Source organism: Neolamprologus multifasciatus, chromosome 23, assembly GCF_963576455.1.
Source record: "Neolamprologus multifasciatus chromosome 23, fNeoMul1.2, whole genome shotgun sequence".
In the NCBI taxonomy this organism is placed as follows: Eukaryota; Metazoa; Chordata; class Actinopteri; order Cichliformes; family Cichlidae; genus Neolamprologus; species Neolamprologus multifasciatus.
The window spans coordinates 37,461,993-37,478,933 of record NC_140460.1 but is presented as its reverse complement, the minus strand read 5'-3'; the positions used below and the strand labels follow the sequence as shown (position 1 = coordinate 37,478,933).

General features: G+C 43.2%; 1 protein-coding gene and 1 long non-coding RNA gene across 7 annotated transcripts in view; one reads left to right on the top strand and one right to left on the bottom strand.

The window, feature by feature from the left end:
- Positions 1-16,941, top strand: part of LOC146492111 (uncharacterized) — a 379,576-nt gene that overhangs the window by 89,631 nt on the left and 273,004 nt on the right. The window lies entirely within an intron of this gene.
- The window catches only part of raph1b (Ras association (RalGDS/AF-6) and pleckstrin homology domains 1b), a 41,802-nt gene that overhangs the window by 21,438 nt on the left and 3,423 nt on the right, over positions 1-16,941 (bottom strand). For 5 of the 6 annotated variants that reach the window (XM_085151836.1, XM_085151838.1, XM_085151833.1 and 2 more), the window contains exon 2: positions 8,286-8,354. The gene's annotated coding sequence lies outside the window, so the exon portion shown is untranslated. Of the gene's footprint in view, positions 1-8,285; positions 8,355-8,448; positions 8,573-16,941 lie in introns of all 6 variants that reach the window. The other variant, XM_085151835.1, reaches the window with a different exon arrangement.

The following is a 16,941-nucleotide window of genomic DNA, read 5'->3' as shown; positions in this document are numbered from 1 at the left end:
CGATGCAGAGCCAAAAACAAAGAGCACTTTGGAAATAGCTGCTGTCATTCTAATGGAATCACGGCCTTAACAGCAGATGCTGCTGCAGGTTTAAGTGAATTACCACCTGAGGCCCTGCTTTTAAGCTTATGGAGCATGACCTGAGAGAGACACGGGGATAGGAGGTTGTGTTTGTGTATATATGCGTGTGTATGTAGTCTGCAAATGCACTCCTACAGGCGTCATCGCAAACTAAACACCAGCTGTGGCCTTTTCCCTGCTGATGCTGCATGGTCCCGTCTGTCTTGTCTGAGCATGACCGCCATTCATCTGTCTCCTGTGACTGCTGGGCAGCTCAGAGGTCTGGGGTGAAAGAATAAAGGTCAAAGGCCTTTTCCCGTGGAGGCTCCTTCTGGAGTCTCTTTTTGGTTTTCATGTAAACTCGCAGTGGCTGCTCATCTCTTTATGCAGAGTGTTTTCTAAGAACAAAAATCTCAAACTGTTAAAGAAAGCGCAGTAAGCACCCAGCGCTGAGGAGGTTGAGTATGTGGGAGGAGGAGGAGGAGAAAGACGTGTCTATCTTTAGCCCAAGTCATCCAGATCAGAGCGTATCGAGAGGATTAGAAAGGGAGCAATATGAAAACTCGATGTTAAACTGTTGTTTAATTATTGTGTCTCGAATAAGTTTCCAACTCTTAATAAAACATCCTTGTATGCAACTGATTAAGTGGGACTTTTTATTAATCCAACTGGCTGCAGATGTGTCAAGTCTACCCTCACCGCAATACAGAAAATAGGGTGACGATTCAGAAAGAGAAGCTAAGGCGAGAAAACAAAGCTGGACTGGCTAAAACGTGAACTTGCTGATCTCTTGTTTTTACGTCACATTGACTGGAGTGACTAATGCAGCCTAAGGCCTGTTTTCACACCAAATATGACATGTCAGGCTTCAAACAAGCCTTTGGTTAGGTGACAGAGGCATGTTTTGTTATTAAAAGTTAATGGATCCAATATTAAACCCTGTAGGGAAGCACAAATATGCAGGAACAGCTGCAGTCTTGGGTCTTTATTCTCTTAATATTCAGATGAAAATGTACTACATTAAGATCAAGAGTTATTTTGTGAAAGTTATGAATTCATATGAAAGTACGAGAGAAGCGGAAAACAAGTGCCGACTGTAATGCACCGGCAGCTTCAGCAGCACCTGTTCTGCCTGCAGTCGACATACAAATGATCAACTACTCTCAACATTTGAGTTACAAATAAAGCCTTTCATATTTCCATCGCACAGGAAGTCAGAGGGCTGGGAGGTGGAAAATGACTCGAGCTGTGTAAACACTGTTGTGACCAGATACTCCACTGACTGAATGTTTCCCCAAGTACTTCTAAATATGCTATTTTTGGAGAAAAACCTCCACCAAGCCTCAACTGTATGTGTGCTGAAATGTTGCAGTGAGGAGTGTAGGGGTCATCTCCAAAGCCACCTACTCCTCACCGCTATTTTTCTCTTCTCTCAAACAATCTTTGCAAAAATAGCTTAACGCCAGTGTCTGACACCTCTCATCTAAAAATATTCTCAACACATTATATCACCATTTCAAAATACGCCAAAATGAGAAACATGAGGCAATAAAACCAGAAACAGCGTGGCAATAACAAACTCTGAATTTCTGCGATGCCCACACTGTCGTGGTGCTTGGCTCTAAATGGAGAGCGGGAATTCTTGAGAGTTTAATGGGACACAAAATGCTCATGCCGATAAAGGTCTCTGGGGGCAGATGCAAACAAAGCTGAAACAGAGGAAGCAGGCAAAGCATCTACAACACCCATAGACAGGAACAGCTCCAAACACAGTCGGTCATCGGACCTGGGGATATTAATGCATGTCCCAGTGCTGTAAATGCTGCTGATAACCTCTGGGCAATGTAGTGTGTGTGAAGTGAAGTAATCTAGAGGGAAAAACAAACAAACACAAAACCATGTGATTATGCATATCTGATAGGCCATTTTTAAATCCACCTTATTTATACTGATATGGATTGGGTAATCTCTTAGAAATGAAAGGATACCACATCAGTTAATGGAAATTAAAATTATCAACCTACAGAGGGCTGAATTCAAAGACATCCTAAAAATCAAACCCCATGGTGCCAGGCAGTGAGCATAGGGGCCCATAAGAGGAAGTCAAGCCCTCAGGTTGCACTGCTACTGATTGTTTGGTCAGAGACAGTCACACCAACAGCTTGCTGGATGTCATTTTGTAGCTCTTGCAGTGCTCTTGCATGTCTGCTCACTAAGGAGCAGACAGCAGTCCTGATGATCGGTTAAGGGTCGTGTACGGCCCTGTCAGGCTCTCCTAAATCGCTTTCTCCTGTGCTGGGAGAAACTGCAAGCCTTCAGGCAATGGCACAAATTGATGCACCATCCTGGAGGAGTTGGACTACCTGTGCAGCCTCTGTAGCGTCCAGGTATCGCCTCATGCTACCAGTAGTGACACTGACTGTAGCTAAACGCAAAGCTAGTGAAAAAATAGTCAGAAAAGATGGAGGGGGGAAAAGTCAGTGACCTCTAACTGTAAAAACCATTCCTGTTTTAGTGGTCGTGCCATTGTTGTCTCTTTAGTGCACCTTCTGTTAGTCTCATTAACACCAAAGCAGCTGAAACTGATGAGCAAACCCCCTCTGCTACTTAACTGACCAGATCAATATCCCACAAGTTTAACTGACTTGAAGCTGCACTCTGATTAAAACAAAAGTTCCTTTTTTTAGCAATGTATTTATAAAATAAGTGCTGTATATTCTAGCACTGTAGTGTATAAAAACATGCAAATCTATAAACACAAAAACAGCCTCATGCAGGTTTCCTGGTGATCGCCTTCCTTGTTAAAAATCCAGCAGTTGTAAGGCCCGTCTGTTCCATGTAATACAGCTCATTTGCAAACTCTTGGTACTTACAAAGGGAAACTACATGTTAATTGAATGTTTCTGAAAATCACCCACTCCTTTAAAATAAATTTAATGCATTCATCTCTGATCTTCTCCCCCTCATCTCTTTTTCTCATGTCAGACCATCATCTGGTGCAAGCTGCACTTCTAACCTGTCAGACTATGATTCACCTTTCACACATGCATGTGTTTGTGTCATCGCAGTAAAAACACCACGCTGTAAAGCCAAGTGTCAAAATATCATAATGACATCCTGTAGCCGTTTGAAGGCAATAGGCGCTTTTGAGCGCGTCTTGTAATCTTGTTTGTGGCTTGACAGTTGAAATACGGTCTTCTGTCAAAGAACAAAGCCTGGAGCAGACAAATGCTTGGTTTCACTACTGTTAAGATATAAAAAATAGATACGATCTCTTTGTAAATGTGCGAGTGTGTGTCATTTCCAGGCTTGCATTTGCCATGCAGATGCTGATTATTTGCTCATTTCCACTCCCATCCCTGCTTTCTGTCCCTGCCTTGCCTTTTCCCCCCTGGTCCCCTCCCTTCATATACAAAGTCACACCAGGAGACGAAAAATGAAAGCCAGAAGCTGCCATCCCTGCGTCAACATGTGGGCATTATGCAAGTAAAAAGAAGGAAAATAGGAAACTTCGAAGTGCCAGTAAAAGAACTCTTTGAACAAGGGAGTGGCTGGACCAAAAGTCCAACTAGGTGTGGCTGGTTTGTCAGCCTTGGCTGACCTGTAGTAGCCTGTGATGTCTGACTCAGAAAACGACATAACACACTGTGCTTGTTTGCCCATGATGAATGGGAAAATCTAGCGTGGCTGCAGCCCTAAAGGTTAATGAGGAAAGCTTGTGACAAGATGATTACAGGTTTAATTTAAGAAGGGGTGAGGGACATACAGTATGGGTGGAGCTCATTCCTTATTTGTGGCATGGGGAACACTCAAAGCTGTACACTACACAAGGAAGATACATTAAAGTAAGAGCCATGCCAAAATTAATAAGCCTCACTTGTGATAGTTTCTGTTTTATGCTACACAAGGAGTGTTTACATACTGATGTCATGACCAGCAGCACCAGTAATACCTGAAAATGAAACTAACACTCCCACCACCTGCTGTCGATTGATTCGTCAGCACTGCCAGATGTGTAAGAGTTAGACTACCACATCATTACGTTCTATATTGTTGTTTTTAATGAAGTATTTTTTTCATATTTTGCCCTGATTCATCCTGACGCCTGTATTCAAGCTGTAAATTCCTAAAATAAATGTAAAAAAAAGTAAACTTGCGCTTGTATGTTAAATCTACGGCCTGTTTACATAATGGTAAATTTTAGGCTTTAAAACTGGAGGGCTACAGCCTTCTTTCACACATGACTACGGCAGCACTAAACACAAGAGAGCGTTGATGGAAATGTGCTCCGAAATCTCAGCATTGTCTCAAATGTTGAGACAGTCCTGTAAACATAAGTCAAAAACAGAACACGAATAAGAAGTGGCATGTGTCACATGAAAGCAAGCACATCAAGGGGACGGACTACTTGGTTGGTGGGGGGTGGGGTGGGGGGGTGATACGAGATAGTTAACAGGCTGGAGAGAGAGCAGAGAAGGAATGATGGATGGGTACAATAATAATGGAGGAACGGAGCCAGCTATTAGATTGTGGAGGGGGGGCTGGCCGAAACAACAGCTCCCGTGTTATTAGTCAAGCACGAGCAACAGCTTGTAAGCAGGGAAGAAACACACACACACACACACACACACACACACACGCACACACGCTTGAGTGCATTCAGGATCACTCAACCACTCCGGCTTACGCAGCCAGTTAGGAAGGAGGGGCAGAGAAAGAGATGGGGGACAGAGAGAGGAGAAAGATGGGGAGGATGTCAGAAGCAGACAGATGGAGAGAGGAAGAGCAAGAGAAAGTGAGACTAGAAAAGAGAGGGAGTGTGAAAATGCACGGTCACACTGGTGGGCGGTAAGGTGCGAGGACTCAACAGCTCACCAGCATCAGAGCGAGCCAAATTTCAGCTGCCCTGCATCTATTCAAAGAGAAACTGCCATGGCAACACACAAGCACGCACGCACATCTCTGTGCTGACAGGCCTCACATACACTGTAACAACCTACATTGTTAGTACAGTGTTTGAACATCTGTTTGTAGCCATGACCACAAAGCATACAGTCTATCAGCACTTCATAATATAGTCATTTATGCACTTGGTGAAAAAGCTGACGTCACTTTGAAGCAGCGAGCACGCACATGGGCAAGTCTCTTCTTATTTGTCTGTGTCACTCTCCCTTACACGGAAACACAGCAACGATGTCTCAGCGCCCCTGCTTCCTTCAGGGCATCGGTCCAAATGTGAAATCCATAGTCTTGTCCATTCCCTCAAGAGATCAGGTTACGTCCAACACTTCCAACCACACACACAAATAGATGAAGGGGCTCAGGTGGTCTGCTGCAGTGGGCTCATACACACCCACACAAACTTTGTAAAACATGATGCAGCACTGCAGCAGCAGACGGCAGAGGCCGACGAGTCGAGAAGTATAAGCCAGACATTAAAAAACAAACAGGCAGTGCTTAAAAAATAGATGAGACCCATTGATCTGGTAGCATATAAAGAGCTGCAAAGCCACGGCGTAAACACTCTACCGATTTCCTTCTCTTGTTTTCTTTTGGTTGAATTGATGCTCGCTGGTTGGCATTGCATGCAGTCTTATTTTGTGCTTGCTCAGACACAAATATGAACCTGGGGCAAGTCATTTCAATAAAAAGGGGTGTGTTTGCATCATGAACTCATCAAGAGTAGGAGTTTTTAATGCCACACTATATCCTAGAGGTACTCTTTAAGGCCCGTCCAGCAGAATATAACAATAATTCTTACTTATGTAATTAATTATGGGCCGATTATCCATCAATGCCAAAATGTCAGCCTTCAGAATGCTCTAAACACTTGGTTTCTTCTTCTAGAGTTCTACTATTCAAGTAGAGTGAAAAAACAAAAATACAAAGCCAGAAATTAGCATTATGGTGAAGTAAAGGGAAAAAAACCCCAAACATATTGCCTGCTGTCTACAACAGACCATTTTTGATGAAAATAGATGCAGATGCCCCCAAAGAACCCCAGGCTCCAAAATGAAAATGGATATATGCAAAAGCCTCATTTAAGTACTTTTCCATAATCAAATCATCCACTGTAGACAAATGAAATCATTATAGTGCCAATCATTTTTCCCTCTTCATTATCATTTGGTTACTCGGTCAAGCTGAACAGTGTGTTTACATCTGCCACCTGTTAGGGAATAAAAAAAAAAGCCCACAGTGGGTGCAACAAATTGCACAAACACCACATGCTAAAACACACACAGACACACAAACCAGCCATGTGTGATGCACTCTGCACGAAGGCTGAGAAAAAACTACATATGCATGCCCACACCTCACTGGCAGCTGGGAATGACTTCCTCTATTACTACATTTCCCATGTCTCCCTTGGTCTTTGCTTCTTGGTCTTTGCTTCTGTCCATAACCCCTGCCGCTGGTGTGCGTTTGCCTCTCATGAGACAGACCCCTCTTCCTGGCACACCAGCTCCTGCATTCCTGCTGTGTCATTAACGCACACGCGTTTAAATAATTTTTTTCATTTCCGAGAGGTCTCCGTGGCTGCAGCTTGCATGTCTTTGGGACAAGTCGGAGAGACTGTCTCAAGGACGTTTCTTTTTAAGAACATCCGGTGCTTCCACGAAGGCGTTGCCAAGACAACTGTGACCCAGAACAATCACTCGTTAACCGTGCCCCCAAAGCGCGTGATGGACATGTTGGAAGGAAACTGACAGCTGAGTGTGAACTTTAGAGGCAGCCCCACTCTAAACACAAGACAGTGACACATACTGTGTCACCACTCCCTGACAGACACAAAAGCATCCCTACTTCCTGGAACAGTTTAATTCCAGGGCGAGGACTCTTCCTTCTTTAGGCCCCAGGCTGCATCTCTGCAAGGGGCCCTCTTAAATATCCAGCTCCCTCACACACATACATTTGTGTGTCTGGCTCTTTCTCTCTTCACATTTTTCTCTTTTTTGTTTAGACATTTTTTCATTTTTCAAATACGTTGACCAGACCTCTCTTTTCACATCTGATTTAAAAAACAAAACAAAAACATGAATAGGAACACTGTATGCAATCCTGGAACAAATGGAAAACACATTAGGTACTAAATTTGGAAGGGCTTCAGGTAATAGACAGTGCCATGAGTGGATAAAGGGCATTACTGTACAAATAACAGCATCAACAAAGAGAAGATTGTTTCTGTCCTGCGTCCCACTCTAGCAAAAATCATTCGCAACCAACAATAACCCAACCAGACTGGGACCAAAAGATTTGAATTAGCTTGTTTTTGTGAATCACTTCAATAAACAAAAATAATAAAAACCAGTCTGGAAAATAGCAGCCAGCAAGCCGTAATATTTGCAGAGCGGCTTTTCTTTTTTTCCCCCCTTACAAAGCTGTTCTTAAACTTCCTGGATCTTGTTGTTTTATTCCAGTGTGTTATGGAAAAAAAATCAGAGGTGTGAATGTCTGTAGTCATCTGTGCATTTACTAACATCTGTGTGGCTAACACAGTAGCTAAAAATAGATTAGTTTGCATATGTGCAACTTTTCAGAAAATAAGTACAGTACTTGATCTGTGGGGGCGGGAGAGTAAAGTCAACATCCTCAGTGTAAATTAGAGTGGAAACTTTTGAGACCACAGATTGCAAATTCAACACAGATCTGCGACAGTGAGAGAAATAAAAGCTTACTGTGAGGAGCATCTCTTACTACAGACCCCAGCCGCGGCTCGACTCACATGGTTCCACTTAAATCGGGAATTATCTCCTTCGGCGAGGAAGACTCTCCCTGACAAGATCCTCAGAGGCTTTACTTCTCTTTGATTTGGCTTTGATTTTCAAGGTCCTCTGAATCAAGGCTTCGAGGAGGGGCAAAGCCTCCCTCTGTGCACCCCCACTTGCTCCAGCTTTGCGAAATAAACATGACTCCACACTGTTAACTTAGAAAAAACTGTAAACCAGTGACACGACAGGCGATATGATGGTTTGAGCACATGGTGCGCCAGACATGCATGTCAGGGGCACTGCAATAAAACAGGCATTTGAAACCACCTTAAATAGAACTTCTCTTTGAGTTTGCTACACCAACACAAAAAACAACAATCTGCGTGTGTGATGTGTGCAAAGAGGTTTCGCAAAGCTTACTGGCAGCAGCGTCAATAACAGTTTAACTTTTTCCTACACTCAAGAGTTTATAACCCACAAAAAGTAGTCACTCTGCTTTACAGGAAGTCTTACCTCTGAAGTGGCTTTTCCTTCTTTCTATTGAGGTTAAAGGTCAGATGACACTGCCACTTCACTCTGGGGCTGTGGAAACAAAGAGAAGAAGAAAATCCATTAGATATGATTTAGTGCATATTTTGAGTTGCGATGGCAAAATACAATCCCCGCTTTTGGTCACCTCATCGAAAGCTATTAGTCAGTGAAACCCCAAACTTGTGGATCGCCTCCTATTGCTCTCACTGCGCTGCAGGAGGATCGAGAGGCACGGCTGCCAGCAGCTGGAGACGAGCAGGCTGATTTCACTGTCACAAGAATGCAGGGGATTAACCGGAGGGTGCTCGAGAGCGAGCGATTTAACCAAGCACAGACTTAAACGCCGCGCGTGGCCAGCGAGACACTTATCATAAAGCTCTGAAAGCAATCAAGTGCGGTTCGCTCTCCATCATAAACTCTCTCCATCATTACGGCGAGATTAACAATGTGACATTTGAGCTGTGGAGGCCGCCTTCATTTTACTACAAAGCATTTCCCGCCAGCACACGCATGAACGCACGCGTGCAGCTAAAACCTAATAAGCATGTCTAACCGCCACAGGCTAATCATTTCACAGCATGAGTCAGAGTAGAAACCTTGTCAAAACTCTTAGGTGTGCACCGACTGTGACTCACCAGTCACCGGCGATAACGCTGACTAGGCTTTAACCATTTCATTCGCAACACCGCTGACTCACACCAGCCCATTTTCCCCCCTTTTTTAAGATCTACAAATAAATCTAGATGTTGAATCATAATCTGACAATGAAAAATAATGGTAGTATAAGGTTAGAACATGCTGAGCAAGACAGGAAATATAAATGCTGTATATTGGTGTGCATTTACTGTGTGTGTGTGAGAGAGAGAAAGAGAGGCCGGCAGCTGATGTTATGGCTATTCCCGCTGGTCTCAGCTGTTCCTTCGTTTTTCTACGCACCAACTGTTGTTGTGCCACAGCATGAGGCCCCTCCCGGGAGCAAAAACAGAAAGAGGAAAAAACCTGGCCTGTGTAACTGTGTGTGTGTGTTTTCACAGCAAACAGACTTCATGTAACAAGGGAAGAGTGTTAAAGGGGATGAAAGATCTCATGGGTGCGTTGTGCACATGCACGGCATTACTGACACTTGCATTTTAAAAAGACAAACAAACAATAAAAAAAACACATTGCCTGCTCAAATTACAGATCACCCTCCCCCCACCATTTCTGTGTAATTTGCACACAGTCGACATGTGATATCACTCAGTCAACACAGGGCCATTGAACAGGTGCGGCAGTGACACATGGGCCTGTGCAGCTGCAGGGGGGGACACACAGTTGTTTCAGTCACAACAGCGCGGCGGCCGGTGGGGCAGCTGCTCCACGGCTGAAAACAAAGGCAGGCCTGCGTCACATGCACAGACAAACATGACCAAGTTATGATGGAGATGCAACAACAAACAAACTAGTAACTACCAAGCAACACTGTCTTTCTTTGACTGGAAACTCAAGTTGTTAACTGGGCACTACAAAAAAACCCCACAACTGCCCCAAAAAGGTGCTCTGTGTCTCGCTGTCAGCAACATCAGCAGATTTTTTTTTTCTTTCATTATTTTTTATGTGCTTTACTTTGGTGCCCCAGTCAACACCAGACTGAGGGGAAACACAGAGTCCAGTGTAGTGGACACAGGTGTGTCCTTGTCCACCCACACTTCCCCGATTAGCAGCACTCCTCTGGGGCGGCTCATTTCCTGTCGGGCCAGGAAGTGGGAAGAAGGGCAGTGCAGTTGGAAAGCATGGAGTGATGATGTCACAGCAGGAAATAAAGACTCAGATTGTTGTAGGTGAAATTAGCAAGCGGGCGAATGAGTTAGAGGGCAGGGATAAATGCATGACACATGTGCACTACGCTTCTTGGTAACTATATCAAATCCACAATCTTTGCATGAGCAACAATCTGACTCTGACACACAAACTTTGACACACAAACACAGCTGCAGCAGACTGTTCAAAGTCTGAATGGTGTTGACAAAACAACACCACTACACTTAAAGTAGCACGCTATCCAGTGTAAAAACATTAACTTTAACATAAGATTAATACATTGCATTGGTATCCAGAATTTGCTGTGTGTCTCACTAGTCAGGCCCCATCTGCCCTGGTTGTAGTGGTATATAATCACACGCTGACCTATCAGCTCACAAAAAAATGTCAGCTTCACAAAAAAATGTCAAGGTGACACAATACAAACTAGAGATTAATTGTTTTTTTTTAAGCATTAGGCTCATTCGTGTGGGTTGGATGACAAGCTATTTTCTGGAAAATGGATTTACTGTATAAAATGTAACTGTTGCGACACAGAATAGATACACACCTTCATCTGCTCTCAAAACAAGATAAGGACCCCGAGCGTTCTTGTGAGGGCAGATGAACAATCAATCAGCTGCCTTCAGGGTTCGATCCAGTGCCGATTCTCACCGGGAAGGCATTAGTAATGATCAATGCAATGCAGTTATACCAAGTCAAGTGCAATTCTGAGAAGTAGCTGCTTTCCTTCTTGCACAGAGGCCAGCATGACCTCCTCAGTGGGTCAGGACTAAAATTACAACTTTTATGTCAGCTGAGGCTGGGAAAGAAAAAAAAAAACCCCTCAAATTACCTTCAAAACTCTATTCATATCACCCTTTTACTCTCAGTACAGGGCGCTGGGAAGACTGCTTTCTAATATTAAAATACTACCCATGTGGGTCCTTAATTTTACTTTTTCTATTTAAACAGCTAAATCTTTATTCAAATTACGGCACCAAGACTCTACTGAAGCTAGAAACACAACCTGCTCTGCTTAGCAGCTTTTCCCAGTGGTTACTATCACTCACAGGCTTCTTTAGCAATACCCACTCATACACGGCCAAGTCTGGTTGCAATTACAAGGAGCTGATCTCCTCTCCTCTGTGGGATTCTCCACGGCCCATGCAGTGAGCACTGGGCTCTGGAAAAACCACACATGGTGGGAATTATGGAATAACGCTGCGTCAGGAATGTTCCCACGATGGCCACTGGGATCTGATGGAGGTCCCACCGGCTGGCTAGCTGCCAACAGGGTTTATTGGCAAATGTAATGTAACACTCACACACATACAGAATTACATGATGAAATGCCTCTTGTGTTAGCGCACAGCTGGATCAAAATGGTCCTTTGTTTCAAAGGCACACTTGTCATTTAAGTGCAAACAAATCCGTGTGTCGAGCTCTCAGGCTTCATCATTAACACAGCTTGATCACAGCTGATCAGCTTAAAGCCTGAAATCTCACTCCTTATTTACACCATTTCATCTGAATAATCTCTTGATGGGGATCACCAAAAAGCAGTGAGGGGTGAAGCTGACAAATCAAACATGACAGTGACCCTCCCTGCCACCCCAAAGGCATGTTGCGGTGACAATCTCAGGGGCAGCTCTCGACTCATACACCGAGTATGGTTGACTGTGTGGCACGTGGGTCAAAATAATCAGGACTCTCTAGAGAGTGAAGATCAACGGAGCAGAGAGAGATTAGCAAGCTACTCAGCCACGAACTTAACCCAGAGATGCAGTCAATAGGCGCTTGCGCTCCCTTGCTGAGCTGCCGGGGTATTAGTGAATGAGATTTGCCAAGAGGCAGTCACACAAGCACCCACACCCACACACACACGTTATTTTGTCAGATTAAGCCTGTAGGTTTGACTAACCGTCCGGGGATTCTCTCAGAAAAATGTGTCAATCCACTTTTACCGCACAGAGCACGGCTGTTTTCACTCACTGCGCTGTAGTTGTAGGTCACTGCAGTTACTAACTGAAACTCTAGATTCCTTCAGTGTCCTACATGAACCCTGATGTTAACACGCACAAAAAAAAAAAAAGGAGGAAAAAATGGAGCAGCCTGCCAAGATCAGTCGGTACACTAATGCAGAAACTGAAGCCAAGCGTTGTGAAAAAAATGACTTCCAGACATTGGCAAAGGACGCGAGGATAGGAAGACTGACCTCAGTGTTTCCAGGCTGTCGTATTTCATATGACATCAGCTCCACTGAACAATATTTTGTAGGTTCTCATGAACCCCTCTCATCTGTCTTCTTCCTCCATATGCTACTTCTCTCCTCACAGGTGTTTCTTTGACTTCCCAAAGTCTTTTTGGCAGCCTGTATAATTGTGAAGTAAGTGTCACAGGGATGTGTGGTGAGCCCTGTGGCAATGAGACAAGGACAGGCTGCTTTCCAGTCCTTTTGTAAGTACCACTTGCAGAGAGTAGTTACTTACTAAAAAGACATGAGCTGGGGTAGCTTTCATGATTACGGAGCAGGGTGTAGCTACAACATCTGAGAAGGGAAAATAGGCTACAGTGCATATTTAATGGTAAAGCAGGACTTTTAAGCCCCAGTTTTTGCTGCGCTGCTTGTTTGCTGCTTGAACAGAAACACTTGAAAGAGTTGGAGCATTTCAATAATGTAGGGGTGCATCTGTTTCTGCTTTTACTGTATGCAATGCAAACAATATCCTTACTTAATATAAACTAGTGGGCTCCACTTAACTAATGCCTATGTGAACTTTTTGCCCACAAACTGAGCAGCTTAGCTGTAAATACATGTTTTGTTTAATAACTTTTGCCTGACTGTACAGAACTCTTCTGCAAGAGCAGAGACTTGAGAGTCTGCTAATGTTTAACTTTAAATCTATAATTTAGTAGTGCTGTAATCATGATGTTATTTATGTTGTGTTTAGACTTTGATTTCTCAGGATTTGTACTGCGATTTTAGTGTTTGTGAGAGTTCAGCTTAGCAACAGGCCACCAAATGTTCACAATTATTATAAACCCATTGTTCTTGTACTCGTGCGGTGTTTGGTCACAGGAACAGAAGAAAACCTGAGTTTATGGTCTCTTAACACCAAATGTAAACATTGCAAAACTTTCTAAAAACTAATTAAGCTATTCAGTGATACTTTCCAAGTCTATGCAACCACTTTGTCAGGTAAACCTCTTCAACTGCTTGTTAGTGCAAATAGCTAATTGGCCAATCACATGGTAGCAGCTGAATGCATTTAGGCATGTGGACATGGTGAAAATGCCCTGCTGAAGTTAAAACTCTGCAACAGAATGAGGAAGAAAGGTAATTTAACTGGGTTTGACCATAGTAGTTGTATCAACAGTTCAGGCTGAAGGCGACAGTATATTGGTGTAGGGGATATTTTTTTCCACACATTTTGGGTGAATCAACCTATAGCAGCTGAGGATCATTTAAGCATCACAACCTCCCTGAGTGTTGCTGCTGACCAAGTCCATCCCTTTATTACCACAGTGCATTCATCTTCTTACAGCTGCTTCTAGCAGGATAACACGCGATGTCACAAAGCTCAGAAACGATTTTACTTGCTCATCTAATATCAATCTACATGCGTTTAAGTTTTTTATTGCTATCAACTCTATTCTGATTTTCTGTTACATTTTAATGTTATTATTCCTAAATTATTATTTTAATTCTACAGCACTTTGTGAGTACATGTGTGTGAAAAGTGGTCTATAATTAAACTTCAATTCAATTAAGATATTTAAATGATTCAGGGCTGTATTTAAATAAAGTTAAATGTTATTTGATGCATGCCCCCTGGTAAATGCAAAGTACGTTCTTTTATACTAAAACATCATTAAGCAACAAGATCTCAATTGTCCGCCTCTCTGTCTCCCTTGGGTGTGCGGTGTTGCTGTTATTTAATAATTTTGAGGCAACGAGTTTGCATTTTCTTTTAATATGAAACCAACTTATCAGATTTTAACAGTGTGTGTTTGGAGCAGAATACTATTTGGAGCTCAAGTGGATGACAAATTAAATCGCGTGCATGCCTGAGTTTGGAATATATTTTCTATTTGCAGCAAGATTTTGTTTTTTCCCAATGCTTCAGACATACCACAACTGCCACTGTAACCACACACACAAATCTGACACTCCATCACAATGCAAAGCCATCTTTTACCTCCCAAAGGAGACTCCAAGAAAGAACACTGTATCTGCTGTAACTACATCCTTGGTTTTCTCTGACAGTCTTATAATGCCAATATTGTTTGTGTTTTCCAAGTGGTAAATAAACCCAGATCCTCAGTGGATTTCCCTGGTATGTAACCCGGAGGTCGATGGTTAGAAAACAACTGTACAAGCAGGCGTGCGCTCCTCCAAACAGAGGCAATCTAAACATTTCAGGCCCAAAAGGAAGGCATTTCACAGCTGGGTGAAGGGACACAGTGCAGATGAAATTTGTTTGCATTTGCGTGCGACGCTTCAAACCTCTCAAACCACATCTATGCTGAACAGTTATCAGCTAGAATGCAAACAAACACATCAAGCCTGCATGCACGTGACCACGAGGACACGCACGCTGCTGTCACGGCTTCATGAGAACCAAGTGAACTCTGATCAGACGGAGAGCAGAGAGGAAACACTGAATGGCTCTGCAGATGTTTATCCCAGGCTAGAAATCATGGCCGGGGGCCGCTGCTAAAAGATTCGACCGTTTAATTTAATTCACTTGCAAAATTGTGAATTGCTTTCACATGCACTGAGTAGGAAATAAATCCACCTTCTCCTTCCATATGTAATTTTTAGCGCAGACAGATCATACAAGTCTGCACTTTGCACAGTACTCATACTACTCCCGCTCGTCTGAAGCATTTTTTGTTGTCTTCTTGTCTAAGAGGCATAATGAACTTCTAAAGGCTGTCCATCCACACAGACCAGGCATCTCATCCATCAAACAGTCCCGTGACTGTTGTGGCCTTTGGAATCACCCTACGATACGATATTATCACACTACTTCACTCCCGATACAATATATTTGTGACAGCATTTTGCAGAGAGTATTGCAGTAAGATATATTGTGACTTATTGTCTTTTTTAAACTGCAAGATATGTGCTCAAAGTTAAACTTTGTCAATATCTGTTTTAATCAATAAGATGAATTTCTCTCACTAAAACCTGCCATAAATGTTGCCATAAGATGGATCTGATATCAGTCTGTTGTTGAATGGTGTCAAGTTGGCAATTACAAGCAATTTGTTTCTGATAATACAGCAATACGCGTGTCCAACACCCTCAAGCTCTGGGCAACCATTTAATCACCACAAGTTGCAATCGGTTGCAGAATGTGAAAAATATCAAACAAGCTCCACCCCAAATGGTCCCCCCGCCTCCATTACACAATGCAACGTAAAGTTAACAAAGCAGTGAAATAAACCATCTGCACTACAGTTAAGAGGGGAGGTGGGGTCGTCACCAGCCACCCAGCTGTGAGAATCAGCCACCTGCCATTGTCAAAGTCATAGTGATTAATAGCTGCATAAGCTGCTTAAACAAATTGTACAGTAAAAGAGGCAACAACAAAGAGACAATTAATGACTGAAAGATACAAAAGGCTAAACACGTATCATAGCAGAGCAGAAGAAATATTGGAAATGGGTCAGGAAAGAGGCTCTGTGACCATAAAGACTAAGTAGTTATAGACTAACCAGAGTAGCATGGTCTCAGTGACTTACCCTTTGAAACAACAAAAGTTGGCAACCTCATCTGATTATTAAGCATCTGCCCGCTTATCGAATAATGCAATGCAATCTTTTTTTAACAATCCCAGGAAACTTACCCTTTTTGCCCACTTGGCTATAAATAACAATGGTTTCAAAAATCTTAAATCTGCCATATAGATTAAAAAACATTTGAGAAAAAAGATCTGATGCAGGATTTACAACAAACTCGTCAACATCACACGCTGACATGCTTTGGCCTCAGGAACAGCCACAGTCTTGCCAAACACATCATGACTTACTGAAGCCCCCCCCCCCCCCCCCTTCAATAAGTGAAGGGGTCCAAGTGTTTCCTCAGAAAAGGCATTGTCAGTTCAAATACAAAGTTTGGTTTAGATAAATCAAGCTGCTGCTTCGTTGACTTGTGATTGATGGAACATAGTGTGAGTTTCAGCGCCTCAGAGTGGGCTTTTCCTTTAAGAGCTGAAATCCCACCAGAACTGACCCGTACTAAAAATGCATACTCGTGATACTGCACTCATCCATTAGCACAGATAAGACCTAACATGGCAAAGAGATACGACTGTAGGTCAATTATAGCTGTGTATTTTGTCTGTGCACTTGAGCTGCCGAACGACGACCAAGACCACGCACTGCCCGAGAGGAGAGCAGGAGGAGAGGCTGATGCCCTCCTTCTGCCTACTCCAATCAGTAGTACAGCATACATGGAGCAGGCTGCACTGTCTATGTGCTGCTGTAGCACAGGTGGGCTACAACAGCTGAGTGCTGAGCTTTGAGATAGTAAGAGTCTATGTTTGTTTTAAAGCATGCAAAGCCTTGTAATCAATTTCCATGTAAGAGAATAAAAAACAATCGTCACAAAAGAAAATATGATCAGAATCTCAGTTGATTTCCAGCCAAAGAAAACACTGACACAAGTCTCTACATTTATATAAAGGCTAACAGGCGCAGCCTCTTGCTATCTGGAACAGCAGAGTGTTTGCAGGCTGCAGACAGGCTGGCTAGCCATTTGTCTTTGTCTGCAAATGGAAGGGGCAGCTGTCACCAAAGGTCAGCAAAATGTTACCAGAACAAGGCCCTACAGAGGCTAAGCCCACGT